Source organism: Bos indicus x Bos taurus, chromosome 1 (genome assembly GCF_003369695.1).
Source record: "Bos indicus x Bos taurus breed Angus x Brahman F1 hybrid chromosome 1, Bos_hybrid_MaternalHap_v2.0, whole genome shotgun sequence".
Taxonomy (NCBI): Eukaryota; Metazoa; Chordata; class Mammalia; order Artiodactyla; family Bovidae; genus Bos; species Bos indicus x Bos taurus.
The window spans coordinates 92038036-92053172 of NC_040076.1; the positions used below are offsets into that span (position 1 = coordinate 92038036).

General features: G+C 37.3%; 1 protein-coding gene across 2 annotated transcripts in view; it reads right to left on the reverse strand.

The window, feature by feature from the left end:
* Positions 1–15137, reverse strand: part of NAALADL2 (N-acetylated alpha-linked acidic dipeptidase like 2) — a 1546902-nt gene that overhangs the window by 1123418 nt on the left and 408347 nt on the right. The window lies entirely within an intron of this gene.

Consider the following 15137-nt stretch of genomic DNA (forward strand, 5'->3'; position numbering starts at 1 on the left):
GCTTCATGTAATTAAGACATACAATGACTCATATAAAAATAACAGACATATGAAGATGCCAAGCTGAAAGTCAGGTAGGAGTGATATTACAAAGCAGTTTAATTTGCTGCTGGGAACAACACTATTTCAGACTGTGGAAGAGCTAGTAACAAAATACTAAATATAAGCTTGTAATCACAGTGTACCACGATTTATGTACTTTTTGTGAGGATCCCATGAAATCCTGGCTTAAATGCGAGAAAGTTTTTAAATTATATACCCTTGTTAGCACACTCTCCCCTCATCCACAGGATTCTACATATAGTAGGAAGATTAGCTGTGACAGCCATCTAAATATTATCTGAAAAAGGGAAAACATTTAAGAAAAGTTTAACTGTATGTTTAATATTATTATCATGGAACTAAAAATGAAGGGTATACACACACACACACATTTAACTAATCTACATATAACCTATTATTCCACAATCTCTGGCAAAACTCTCTCAAGAGGAACCTAAAGAAAAGCATTAAAGCAAAAGAATATGCATGCAAACTGTCTGATACTGCATAGAACAGTGAATTAATCAATTTGAGAATTTTAGGGCATGTTAAAAATCTACAATAAAGCTAGAAAAAACATCTATAGCTAAAACCCTTGGTATAAATAGAAACACCAACGTGACAGAATGATTTATCTCTGTCATCTTTTTAAAATGTAATGAAAATGCTTAAATAGTAGCTTTAGTTTGGACATAATATTATTTCCTCAAAATGCAGTGCAATGACCAGTCCAGAAAACAGAAGCTTCATCTCCTTGACAAAGAGAAACCTAAAACAGCTCCAATAATATTAAAAAGTACAGCCCATTTATGCTGAGATAAAAATAACTTCCAGTCTTCAGCCTCTTCACTCTAACCTCAAAAAAAGAAGGAAAAAAAAAAAAAAAGCAATTAATGCCACCTGTGCTGTGTGTGTGTATGTGTGTGTGTGTGTGTGTGTGTGTGTGTGTGTGTTGCTCAGTCGTGTCTGACTCTTTGTGGCTCCATGGACTGTAGCCCACCAGGCTCCTCTGTCCAAGGGTTTCCCAGGCAAGAATACTGGAGTGGATTGCCATTCCCTTCTCCAGAGGTCTTCCTGACACAGGGACTGACCCGGGATTCGCTGTGTTGCAGGCAGATTGTCAACTGTGATATAGGAACTTGGCAAATATTAGCTAAATGAAAAAAAAAAAAATTTAACAGTTGTTCAGGGGGAAACAACTTTCTCTTCTAGGGTGACGCTGAGGTAAAATGTGAGGTTTCTTAGTCTTTAGAAACATTCCATTCCTCTCACTTAATATCTTAAAGTATTAATAGTAGATGAGCATGTCCAAAATAAACACAGTAGCTATAAAAATCACTTATTAAATTAACGCTAAGTACCTTGGTTTCAAATTATGAAATATCAACAAAAGCAGTAGTCAACAAGAACAAATTAATTATGAGAGTCAAAGAAAAGTTTGTCTCCTTTCTTTTTTATCTCTTCTTTCTTTTCTTCTTCTATTTATATATTTACTGAATAAAGTCTAAGTGGCATAACGCGTTTCCTAGAAAAACAATTCCAGGAGAAATACTTTTGTTCAACATCACAATGGGCCACTCACTACTTTCTACAGGAAATGTTTTCTTTCTGAAAGCTCCTCTTCTACTTTCCTGCTGACTGCCTGCCAGCTAGCATTGTTAGAGGAAAGGAGGAGATGAAGGATTAAAGTCTCTAACCCCAGTCTAACCCCCAGTAGCTAGTACTTAAAATAGACTTTCCCTGAAGTGAGTGATTGCTGTCTTTCCTATGGTGACCAGATATACAAAATGAGAAAAAAACAAAACAAAAACAAAAACAGAGAGGAAAAAATGAGGAGAGATAAACATATATCCTCTGGACAGTTTTTTTTTTTTTTTTCCAGAATAGATTAAATAGGAAAAAGTCCATTAAAAAAAAAAAAAATCCTAGGCTGACGCTGAAAATGTGGTGTTTGATCACCTTGGGCAACAAGAAATTAACAACATACGGACCATAGAAAGCATCACTAGGAACAAAGCTAGTGGAGGTGATAGAATTCCAGTGGAGCTATTCCAAATCCTGAAAGACGATGCTATGAAAGTGCTGCACTCAATATGCCAGCAAATTTGGAAAACTCAGCGGTGGCACAGGACTGGAAAAGGTCGGTTTTCATTCCAATCCCAAAGAAAGGCAATGCCAAAGATTGCTCAAACAACCGCACAATTGCACTCATCTCACACACTAGTAAAGTAATGCTCAAAATTCTCCAAGCCAGGCTTCAACAGCACGTGAACCATGAACGTCCAGCTGTTCAAGCTGGTTTTAGAAAAGGCAGAGGAACCAGAGATAAAATTGCCAACATCCGCTGGATCATGGAAAAAGCAAGAGAGGTCCAGAAAAACATCTATTTCTGCTTTATTGACTATGCCAAAGCCTTTGATTGTGTGGATCACAATAAACTGTGGGAAATTCTTCAAGAGATGGGAATACCAGACCACCTGACCTGCCTCTTGAGAAACCTATATGCAGGTCAGGAAGCAATAGTTAGAACTGGACATGGAACAACAGACTGGTTCCAAATAGGAAAAGGAGGACATCAAGGCTGTATACTGTTACCCTGCTTATTTAATTTATATGTGGAGTACATTATGAGGCTGGAAGAAGCCCAAGCTGGAATCAAGATTGCCGGGAAAAATATCAATAACCTCAGATATGCAGATGACACCTACCTTATGGCAGAAAGTGAAGAGGAACTAAAAAGCCTCTTGATGAAAGTGAAAGAGGAGAGTGAAAAAAGTGGCTTAAAGCTCCACATTCAGAAAACTAAGATCATGGCATCTGGTCCCATCACTTCATGGGAAATAGATGGGGAAACAGTGGAAACAGTGACAGACTTTATTTTTTTGGGCTCCAAAATCACTGCAGATGGTGACTGCAGCCATGAAATTAAAAGACGCTTACTCCTTGGAAGGAAAGTTATGACCAACCTAGATAGCATATTGAAAAGCAGAGACATTACTTTGCCAACAAAGGTCTGTCTAGTCAAGGCTATGGTTTTTCCAGTGGTCATGTATGGATGTGAGAGTTGGACTGTGAAGAAGGCTGAGCGCCAAAGAATTGATACTTTTGAACCTGTGGTGTTGGAGAAGACTCTTGAGAGTCCCTTGGACTGCAAGGAGATCAACCAGTCCATTCTGAAGGAGATCAGCCCTGGGATTTCTTTGGAAGGAATGATGCTAAAGCTGAAACTCCAGTACTTTGGCCACCTCATGCGAAGAGTTGACTCATTGAAAAAGACTCTGATGCTGGGAGGGATTGGGGGCAGGAGGAGAAGGGGACGACAGAGGATGAGATGGCTGGATGGCATCACCGACTTGATGGATGTGAGTTTGAGTGAACTCCAGGAATTGGTGATGGACAGGGAGGCCTGGCTTGCTGCGATTGGTGGGGTCGCAAAAGTTCGGACACAACTGAGAGACTGAACTGAATTGAACAATTTTAAGAATGAATAAACATAATAATAGACATACAATTGCAAAAAGTAGCTTTAAATAATTATGGAGAAGGCAATGGCACCCCACTCCAGTACTCTTGCCTGGAAAATCCCATGGACGGAGGAGCCTAGTAGGCTGCAGTCCCTGGGGTCACTAGGAGTCGGACACAACTGAGCAACTTCAGTTTCACTTTTCACTTTCATGCATTGGAGAAAGAAATGGCAACCCACTCCAGTGTTCTTGCCTGGAGAATCCCAGGGACGGGGGAGCCTGGTGGGCTGCTGTCTATGGGGTCACACAGAGTCGGACATGACTGAAGTGACTTAGCAGCAGCTTTAAATAATTATCTCATCATGTTCCTCCCACTTCTTCTAAAAACTTTAGGCCTCCTTTATTCTATCAACTAATTTTTATTTCCTCAGTATTTTTAAAAATATGCAGGGTAAATATGGCCTTGTCTTCCAACTCTCTAGGCACACATCTAGTGCACTTCTTACTTGATGTTTTTAAACCTGCCTCAGGCTTCCCAGGTGTCCCTATTGGTAAAGAACCGTCCTGCCAACACAGGAGACATAAGACACAGGTTCTATCCTTAGGTTAGATCCCCTGCAGGAGGAAAAGGGCAACCCACTCCAGTATTCTTGCCTGGGAAATCCCATGGAGAGAGAAGTCTGGCAGGCAACAGTCCATGGGGTTGCAAAGAGTCGGACATGACTGAAGCAATTTAGCACACACTCAGACCTGCCAGATTCATAAGAATTTAATAAATGCTTGATGATTGTTTAATAGAAAACATAACACAATTATATTTCATCTGTCTTCAAAACCTCTAAAGTAGAATTAATGAAAAAATAAAATAGAATTGAATTAATAAAGAGCATAAAGGAGATAATCAATTCACAGTGTTTCTAGTGTTACTGCTTCCCTCTGAAGAGGCCAGAATATGCCAGGTTCAAATATGCCACTTTAGCATAAGGATTGCTTTCAATTGAAGGCAATCAACTCTCTGCCTTCTCCTTTTCTATTTAAAAGCAGGACTTAAGTGTCTGTCATGGTGTCTCCCTCTCCCTTACCAGGAAAAGAGAATTACTCTGCAGACAACTCTGGGAACGAGAGCAGACTTTATATTGTTTTTCTCTATTTTTGACAGTTTTCTATTCTTTTGAATTCTATTCATATCTATATTATTTATTCCTTTAGTCAATTTGGATTTTAAAAGTCTACAACACTGATTTTTTTTTTTATAACAACTTATTACACCTCAGAGTTTTATTTGGTGAACAGAGGATAGTATACCCTCAAGGCATGAGGGTGGACCAACCCTAAAGGAGAATCCTACAACACTCATTTTAGTCGCCTTTTTTTTTTTTTAAATAAAGCACTAAAGCCATAAATTCCCATCTAACCGCTGATTTACCTGTATCCTACAAGTTATGACAAGTTTATGTGTTCAACAGAATTTAATTTAACATATGTTCTAATTTCCCTAGTAATTTATTATTTGACTGAGGCTTATTTAGAAGTATATTAACTTGAAGATTTTCCTGGTATCTTTCTGTTATTGACTTCTACTTACCACCACTGATAAAGAATATACTCTGTAATTTCAATTTTTAAAATGATTGAGATGTGTAAGGTCTATCTTGGTGAATGTTCTGTGTGCATTGAAAAAGAATATGTAATTTTATTCTTGATTGCAATGTTCTAAATATTTTATCTATTTTTAGTATCAATTACTGAGAGAGAGGTGTTAGTATTGTATCTTCAAGTAGAGTTGTGGATTATTTTTTTCTTTTTAGTTCTGCAAGTGTTAATTTATGTATCTTGAAGCCTTATTATTAAGTGAAAACACATGTAGGATTTTTATATCCTCTTGTAAATTGACTTTGTCATTATAAAACAGCCTTTTTTAATAAAATTTCTTGTTCTAAATTCTACTTTATCTGATATTTATTGTTTTCATGGTGTGCCCTCTTCTATTTTTTAATGTTTTTTCTCTTTAAAGTGAAATCTCTCTCAAAAAGTATAAAGTGGGAATGCCCTTTTTTGACAATCCAGATTAATAGTCTTTTCCTTCTAATTGTAGTATTATGTTATGCGAATGTAATTATCAATATAGTTGTATTTAATTCTATCATTTTGCTATTTGTTTTCAATTAGTTGCATTTGTCCTTTATTCTTTCTCATTGAGTATAGATGTCTTAGGACCCAAATTCAGCTGTACTATTTGCTTATTAGCAATTTTTTTTTCTTCTGTATCTTAATTTCTTGATTTTGCTCTCTCCTCTCTGACTCTCTCGTTGTTTGAGGTTTTACAATATTCGACTTAAAATTATAGCCAGCTACCTAAAAGTAGTATATAATTTCAGAAATAAGAGATTGATACCAATATACTACCATTTCCCCCTCCTGTCCTTTGTGATTATGATCTCATACATTTTTCACTACATATGTTATTTATAACCCTCTCAAAAAACACTGTTACTGTCTTTGTTTTAGCTACTCCATTATTCTTTAAATATATTAAAAGTGAGGGAAATATTTTCTTATATTTACCTACATATTCACCGATTTTATGCTCTTTGTGTAGATTCTAGTTCCATTTTCTTCCTGAAAGATTTCCTTAAACCTTTCTTTTATTTCTTGTATGCTGATGATGAGTTCTCTCAGTTTTTCTTTGCCTGAAAAAGTGTTTACTTATCACCTATTCTTCAAAAGTATTTTTTCTGTACATTGAATTTCTAGATTGATATGTCTCTTTTTCTTTCAGCATGCTAAAAGTTTTTTCCATTGCCATCAGGGTTAGATAGTTTCTGACAAGAAGTGTATGGTTTGTCTTAACCTTACTCTATTGTATGCCATGTGTCTTTTGTGACTTGCTGTTTTTATTTTCTTTGTCAAAAACTCATTATTTTTGTTTGATTTGATTTTTACATCATTGTGTGATTTTCTTTATCCTGCTTTGAGTTTGCTGAGTTTCTTGAGTTAGTCAGTTTAGAATATTCACCAAAATCTAAAAAATTCTGCCATTAATTGCTGTTTTTAAATATCTGTCTCTCCTCTCTTTAGGCTTCTTTCTTCTGGGACTCTAATTATAGATATGGTATAAATAAACATATAGATAACATAAAGATACACATATACAAGTATAGATAATCAGCAAGTCACTGAACCTCTTAATATTTTTCAGTCCTTTTTCTTTTGTACTTATGTTTAAATAGTTTCTTTTGTTATAAATCTATGCTGACTAATGGTTTCTTCTGCAATGTCTATTCTACTATAACTACTATTCAGTGAAATTTTCATTTCTCATATATATATATTGCCAGGAGAAATATCAATAACCTCAGATATGCAGATGACACCACCCTTATAGCAGAAAGTGAAGAGGAACTAAAGAGTATCTTGATGAAAGTAAAAGAGGAGAGTGAAAACCTTGGCTTAAAGTTCAACATTCAGAAAACTAAGATCATGGCATCTGGTTCCATCATTTCATGGGAAATAGATAGAGAAACAGTGGAAACAGTGACAGACTTTATTTTTCTGGGCTCCAAAATCACTGCATATGGTGATTGCAGCCATGAAATTAAAAGACACTTACTTTTTGGAAGAAACGTTATGACCAACCTAGACAGCATATTAAAAAGCAGGGACATTACTTTGCCGACAAAGGTCCATCTAGTGAAAGCTATGGTTTTTCCAGTGGTCATGTATGGATGTGAGAGTTGAACTATAAACAAAGCTGAGTAACAAAGAACTGATGCTTTTGAACTGTGGTGATGGAGAACATTCTTGAGAGTCCCTTGGACTGCAAGGAGATCCAACCAGTCCATCCTAAAGGAGATCAGTCCTGGGTGTTCATTGAAAGGACTGATGCTGAAGCTGAAACTCCAATACTTTGGCCATCTGATGCGAAGAGCTGACTCATTTGAAAAGATCCTGATGCTGGGAAAGATTGAGGGCTTGAGAAGAGGATGACAGAGAATGAGATGGTTGGATGGCCTCACCGACTCAAAGGACATCAGTTTGAGTGAACTCCGGGAGTTGGTGATGGACAGAGAGGCCTGGCGTGCTGTGGTTCGTGGGGTCACAAAGAGTGGGACACGACTGAGCGACTGAACTGAACTTTTCTTATTTGGAAGTTGTATTTGGAACTTTTAAAATTTTAGCATTCTAACATGTTTATATCTTTCATTTATTCCTCATTAGTTTCATGTTTGTCTTTATATCATTCAGTTCAGTTCAGTCACTCAGTCGTGTCCAACTCTTTGTGATCCCATGAATCGCAGCACTCCAGGCCTCCCTGTCCCTCACCAACTCCCAGAGTTCACTCAGGCTCACGTCCATCAAGTCAGTGATGCCATCCAGCCATCTCATCCTCTGTCGTCCCTTTCTTCTCCTGCCCCTAGTCCCTCCCAGCATCAGAGTCTTTTCCAATGAGTCAACTCTTCGCATGAGGTGGCCAAAGTACTGGAGTTTCAGTTTTAGCATCATTCCTTCCAAAGAAATCCCAGGGCTGATCTCCTTCAGAATGGACTGGGTGGATCTCCTTGCAGTCCAAGGGACTCTCAAGAGTCTTCTCCAACACCACAGTTCAAAAGCATCAATTCTTTGACGCTCAGCCTTCTTCACAGTCCAACTCTCACATCCATACATGACCACTGGAAAAACCATTGCCTTGACTAGACGGACTTTAGTTGGCAGAGTAATGTCTCTGTTTTTCAATATGCTATCTAGGTTGGTCATAACTTTTCTTCATTGTGCACATTCAAATATATAACAGTAGCTTTAAGATCATCTGCTAATTTTATCATTTTGGGTCTATTTCTATTAGTTAATTTTCTCTTGATTATGAGTCTCAATTTTCTGTTTCTTTGCATGTCTAGTAATTTTGGAATGGATGCAGAACATTTTGACTCTGTCACTTGTATGTACATTGTTGAGTGATGAATTTTGTTGTACTTCTTTAAAAATGTTGGACTTTGTCTAGAGGGGCTGTTTTTGTAGATCAGTCTAATCATTTTGAGAATGTTTTGTAATTTTTGAAGGCAGCCCTAGAGAAGCCTTTACTCTAGAACTACTTTAGCCACACCACTAAGGTATATGACACTTTAGATACCTTATACAGTCAACAGGTCTCCCTACTCTTGTTGGTGGGAAGATGAATGATTCCTAGCCCTGTGTAACTCTAGAAATTGTCCAATCTAGAGCTCTTTTGGAATTGTAATTGCCCAACAGGATACTCTCTGTGCTACATCATGGAATCTCACCTTTATACCATTGTTTTTTTGTTGTTCTTCTTCTTGTTTTTCAGTAGCTCAGTACTGTCTGATTCTTTGCAACCCCATGAACTGCAGTACGCTAGGTTTCTTTGTCCTTCCAAACTCATGTCCATCGAGTCAGTGATCCCATCCAACCATCTTATCCTCTGTTGCCCCCTCTCCTCCTGCCCTCAATCTTTCCTAGCATCAGGGTCTTTTCCAATGAGTCAGCTCTTCGTGTCAATTGGCCAAAGCATTCGAGTTTCAGCTTCAGTATCAGTCCTTCCAATGAATATTCAGGGTTAATTTCCTTTAAGATTGATTGGTTTGATTTCCTTTCTGTCCAAGAGACTCTCAGGAGTATTCTCCAGCACAACAACTTGAAAGCATGACCACTGGAAAAACCATAGCCTTGACTAGATGGACCTTTGTTGGCAAAGTAATGTCTCTGCTTTCTTAATATGCTGTCTAGGTAGATCATAACTTTCCTACCAAGAGCAAGTGTCTTTTAATTTCATGCCTGCAATCACCATCTACAATGATTTTGGAGCCCAGAAAAATAAAGTCAGCCACTGTTTCCCCATCTATTTGCCATGAAGTGTTGGGACCAGATGCCATAATCTTAGTTTTCTGAATGTTGAGCTTTAAGCCAACTTTTTCACTCTTCTCTTTCACTTTAATCAAGAGGCTTTTTAGTTCCTCTTCATTTTCTGCCATAAGGGTGGTGTCATCTGCATATCTGAGGTTATTGATATTTCTCCCGGAAATCTTGATTCCAGCTTGGGCTTCCTCTAGCCCAACATTTGTCATGATGTACTCTGCATATAAGTTAAATAAACAGGGTGACAATATACAGCCTTGACCTACTCCTTTTCCTATTTGGAACCAGTCTGTTGTTCCATGTCCAGTTCTAACCGTTGCTTCCTGACCTGCATACAGGTTTCTCAAGAGGCAGGTCAGGTGGTCTGGTATTCCCATCTCTTTCAGAATTTTCCACAGTTTATTGTGATCCACTGTGCAGATATCCGGAGTTCTTTCCTTGTTTAGCTCTCTTATCTCATATATTGTCTCCACATAGTGCTGTCTTATTTTTATCAAAGTTTAATCTCTATCTTTTCAACTCTGGATATATGTAGGCCCTTCCTCCTTCCATCATATTCTGAAAATTGCTCCTGGATAGAAATCCAGGATAATTATATGGTTCACCTTATTTGATTCCTTTTTCTCAGGAATCACAATCCAAACACCCTATTGTCCTATATCTGAAAATAACTGTTTCAGATATTTCATCCAGTTGACTAGTTTTATGTCAGAAAGTAAGTGAAATAGAATTTCCCTCATAAGCAGAGCAGAAGTGTTACAAGCTTTCTGAACAGCAATTTAGCAAAATATATATGAAGTACATTAAATACTTCATATTAAATATTATATTAAGTATTAAATAGTGATCATGCCATGTGAAATTTCCCCAGAAATTTTCCAAGACAATAATCAGAAAAATATACAAATTAGTTTATACCAAAATATTTATCAGTGTTTTTTATAATATAAAAATGTAAGCAATAAAATACTAGCAACAGGAGATTTTAAAAATAATTTATAAAATAGTATAGTGGAGTAATAAAACAAGTGTTAATGCAGGACTATTCACTGACTTATAAAATATTTAACACAGTATTGTGGTATATTTTTTATCAAAATATATGATACATGCTAAAATATTAAAAGACAGTTGCTACATTATAGAATTAATGGCGATCATCTAATTTCATCTTTATATACTTCTTGACTTTTCATATTTTAAAACAAATTATGTACTACTTAAATAATCAAAGAAAGTATTCACTTACTATTTTAAGAAAAAAGTCTTATTTATTTTTCTTGACTATTTTTCATATTAAATTAGAAAGATAAAAGCCAAGGGACTCTAAAATGTGCTTTAGAAAACTGCCAAAGATGTCTATATAATTTATCTCTAATTTATGTCTCTGATATTTCTAAATGGAATCTGAGCTTCTTAGTGCTGGCAAATAGCTAACATATAAAAAGATTTTTTTTTTTTTTAATAAATAGGGTGGCACTAGTGGTAAAGTATCTGCCTGCTGATTTAGGAGATGCCAAAGATGTAGGTTTGATCCCTGGGTGGGAAAGATCCCCCTGAAGTAGAAAATGGCAACCCTCTCCAGTATTCTTGCTAGGAGAATCCCATGAACAGAGGACCCTGACCAGCTACAGTCCATGCAGTCACAGAGTCGGATATGACTGAGTGACTGAGCACGTCCACTTTAATAGGTGTTTAATAAGTGTTTGGTAAATAAGGAAAGAAATTGTTGTAAACTTTATTAAGCACTCTTAACAGGGATCTAGGAGGAAAAACTGTCATATAATTTAAAAGCTATAAAATGTGGATGTTCTATTGAACAGGAGGGTGCCTATAAATGTCACTCTGCAGATATTTCACAGCTTGCTTCTTAGAAACCCACACTTTTACAAAGAATAATGCAAGTGTCTTAGCCACCATGTTGATTTGGGGGATTTTAGTTAGAAAAAAGAAACAGCAGGACAGTTTTGGTTGAGCCACGGAAGAAAGCAGAAAAGAAGCCACCTAAGGAAAAACTGTCACTCTTTAGAGACATAGCAAAATTAGAAAATGAGCTTAACATTTCCTGCTCTTTAGAAAACAAATACAGATCATCATCTTATAATCATTAATAATATATCATCATGAACAAAAATACAGACAGAAAAAATGTAATTTAATTTTATTTTATTTTTAAACTTTACATAATTGTATTAGTTTTGCCAAATATCAAAATGAATCCGCCACAGGCATACATGTGTTCCCCATCCTGAATCCTCCTCCCTCCTCCCTCCCCATACCATCCCTCTGGGTCATCCCAGTGCACTAGCCCCAAGCATCCAGTATCGTGCATTGAACCTGGACTGGCAACTCGTTTCTTACATGATATTTTACATGTTTCAATGCCATTCTCCCAAATCTTCCCACCCTCTCCCTCTCCCACAGAGTCCATAAGACTGTTCTAAACATCAGTGTCTCTTTTGCTGTCTCGTACACAGGGTTATTGTTACCATCTTTCTAAATTCCATATATATGCATTAGTATACTGTATTTATGTTTTTCCTTCTGATTTACTTCACTCTGTATAATAGGCTCCAGTTTCATCCACCTCATTAGAACTGATTCAAATGTATTCTTTTTAATGGCTGAGTAATACTCCATTGTGTATATGTACCACAGCTTTCTTATCCATTCATCTGCTGATGGACATCTAGGTTGCTTCCATGTCCTGGCTATTATAAACAGTGCTGCGATGAACATTGGGGTACACGTGTCTCTTTCCCTTCTGGTTTCCTCAGTGTGTATGCCCAGCAGTGGGATTGCTGGATCATAAGGCAGTTCTATTTCCAGTTTTTTAAGGAATCTCCACACTGTTCTCCATAGTGGCTGTACTAGTTTGCATTCCCACCAACAGTGTAAGAGGGTTCCCTTTTCTCCACACCCTCTCCAGCATTTATTATTTGTAGACTTTTGGATCGCAGCCATTCTGACTGGTGTGAAATGGTACCTCATAGTGGTTTGGATTTGCATTTCTCTGATAATGAGTGATGTTGAGCATCTTTTCATGTGTTTGTTAGCCATCTGTATGTCTTCTTTGGAGAAATGTCTATTTAGTTCTTTGGCCCATTTTTTGATTGGGTCATTTATTTTTCTGGAGTTGAGCTGTAGGAGTTGCTTGTATATTTTTGAGGTTAGTTGTTTGTCAGTTGCTTCATTTGCTATTATTTTCTCCCATTCTGAAGGCTGTCTTTTCACCTTGCTAATAGTTTCCTTTGATGTGCAGAAGCTTTTAAGGTTAATTAGGTCCCATTTGTTTATTTTTGATTTTATTTCCAATATTCTGGGAGGTGGGTCATAGAGGATCCTGCTGTGATGTATGTCAGAGAGTGTTTTGCCTATGTTCTCCTCTAGGAGTTTTATAGTTTCTGGTCTTACGTTGAGATCTTTAATCCATTTTGAGTTTATTTTTGTGTATGGTGTTAGAAAGTGGTCTAGTTTCATTCTTTTACAAGTGGTTGACCAGATTTCCCAGCACCACTTGTTAAAGAGATTGTCTTTAATCTATTGTATATTCTTGCCTCCTTTGTCAAAGATAAGGTGTCCATATGTGCGTGGATTTATCTCTGGGCTTTCTATTTTATTCCATTGATCTATATTTCTGTCTTTGTGCCAGTACCATACTGTCTTGATAACTGTGGCTTTGTAGTAGAGCCTGAAGTCAGGTAGGTTGATTCCTCCAGTTCCATTCTTCTTTCTCAAGATAGCTTTGGCTATTCGAGGTTTTTTGTATTTCCATACAAATTGTGAAATTATTTGTTCTAGCTCTGTGAAGAATACCGTTGGTAGCTTGATAGGGATTGCGTTGAATCTATAAATTGCTTTGGGTAGTATACTCATTAAAAATGTAATTTAAATAACAAATGATTTTGTTCTCAGAATTATTTGGTATTAACTTTTAAATATATATGCTATAGAGAAAGAGGGAAGGGGATGTTGTATGGGTAGATTGCTACAGAAACAGAGAGATACAGATATACATATGGTCATAGGTGTAGGCATGAATAGAGATATAAATTCTAATAATTCACAAAACATTTTAAAATATGCTTTTTTTCTGTTAAAACTACACAGTGGATATCATTCCATTGACATCTTTTGTATGGATTTTGGAGTCAGGGAATTGTGGATTTAGGTCCCAGTCACTACTAACTCCTCATGTGACCTTTAGCAAATTATTGTACTGCTCAGTGCTCCAATATTTTCTTCATTAAAATGGAGAAAACACCTGAACCTCCACATGGGTTGAGGTGATGTGTATGTGTGTGTGTGTCTTAAGTCACTTTAGTCTTGTCTGATTCTTTGCAACCCAATGGACTGTAGGCGCCTCTGTCCATGGGATTCTCCAGGCAAAAATACTGGAGTGGGTTGCCATGCCCTCCTCCAGGGGATCTTCCTGACCCAGGGATAGAACCTACATCACTTATGTCTCCTGAATTGGCAGGAGGGTTCTTCACTGCTAGCACCACCAAGGTGATAGTTTCATATAATAATGCAGGGCTTGATCTAAAAAGGCTCTCAACAAACTTTGACTATAATGATTATTATTTTTGTTTTATTGTTATTATAAGACTTACAGATTACTGTGATACAATTTTTGGAAGGCTTTCCCAAGTCAAATGATCCTCTATTATCTATCCCCCAAATCTATAGTAGGGGAGTGTTTTCTTCTATAAGACACAAGTTACTATTGTGTCTATAAGTTCCTATAGCTCTTTCCACAAGTTACTATTGATTGGACCAGTATGTACGTGAAGCTCCAGCTAGGGAGATAAGAGATTTTGCCTCCTGGAAATCTGGGAGAGAACCAAGGTTTGGCTTATAATATGTAAAGGCAGATGGCACAGCCATGTTCAGCCATGAGACCAAGGACCATAGAGCAGCAATTCACAGAAAGCAGAATAATGAAGCTGATTTGTAGGAAAATAGAGATAAAAGATAAAGAGAGAAACTGTTTTGAATTATTATTAATTTCTGTGGTTCCAGAAGACTTTAGTCTTTCAGAAGATCTAGCCTTTAGATTCTATGATATAGTGACTTAAACATATGTACCAGGCTATTTGGTCTCCTTGTCTCAATGAATATGGTAATACCTGTTTGACCTTACACAAATTAAACTCATAAAGAAATAGTTTCAAGAGCCTGTTCTGTTAACTTTCATATCTCTTCAGTTCAGTTCAGTCGCTCAGTCGTGTCTGATTCTTTGCGACCCCATGAATCGCAGCACACCAGGCCTCCCTGTCCATCACCAACTCCCAGAGTTCATTCAGACTCACGTCAATCGACTCAGTGATGCCATCCAGCCATCTCATCCTCTGTCTTCCCCTTCTCCTCCTGCCCCTAATCCCTCCCAGCATCAGAGTCTTTTCCAGGGAGTCAATTCTTTGCATGAGGTGGCCAAAGTACTGGAGTTTCAGCTTCAGCATCATTCCCTCCAAAGAAATCCCAGGGCTGATCTCCTTCAGAATGGACTGGGTGCATCTCCTTGCAGTCCAAGGGACTCTCAAGAGTCTTCTCCAACACCACAGTTCAAAAGCATCAATTCTTCGGCACTCAGCCTTCTTCACAGTCCAACTCTCACATCCATACATGACCACAGGAAAAACCATGGCCTTGACTAGACGAACCTTTGTTGGCAAAGTAATGTCTCTGCTTTTGAATATGCTATCTAGGTTGGTCACAACTTTTCTACCAAGGAGTAAGCATCTTTTAATTTCATGGCTG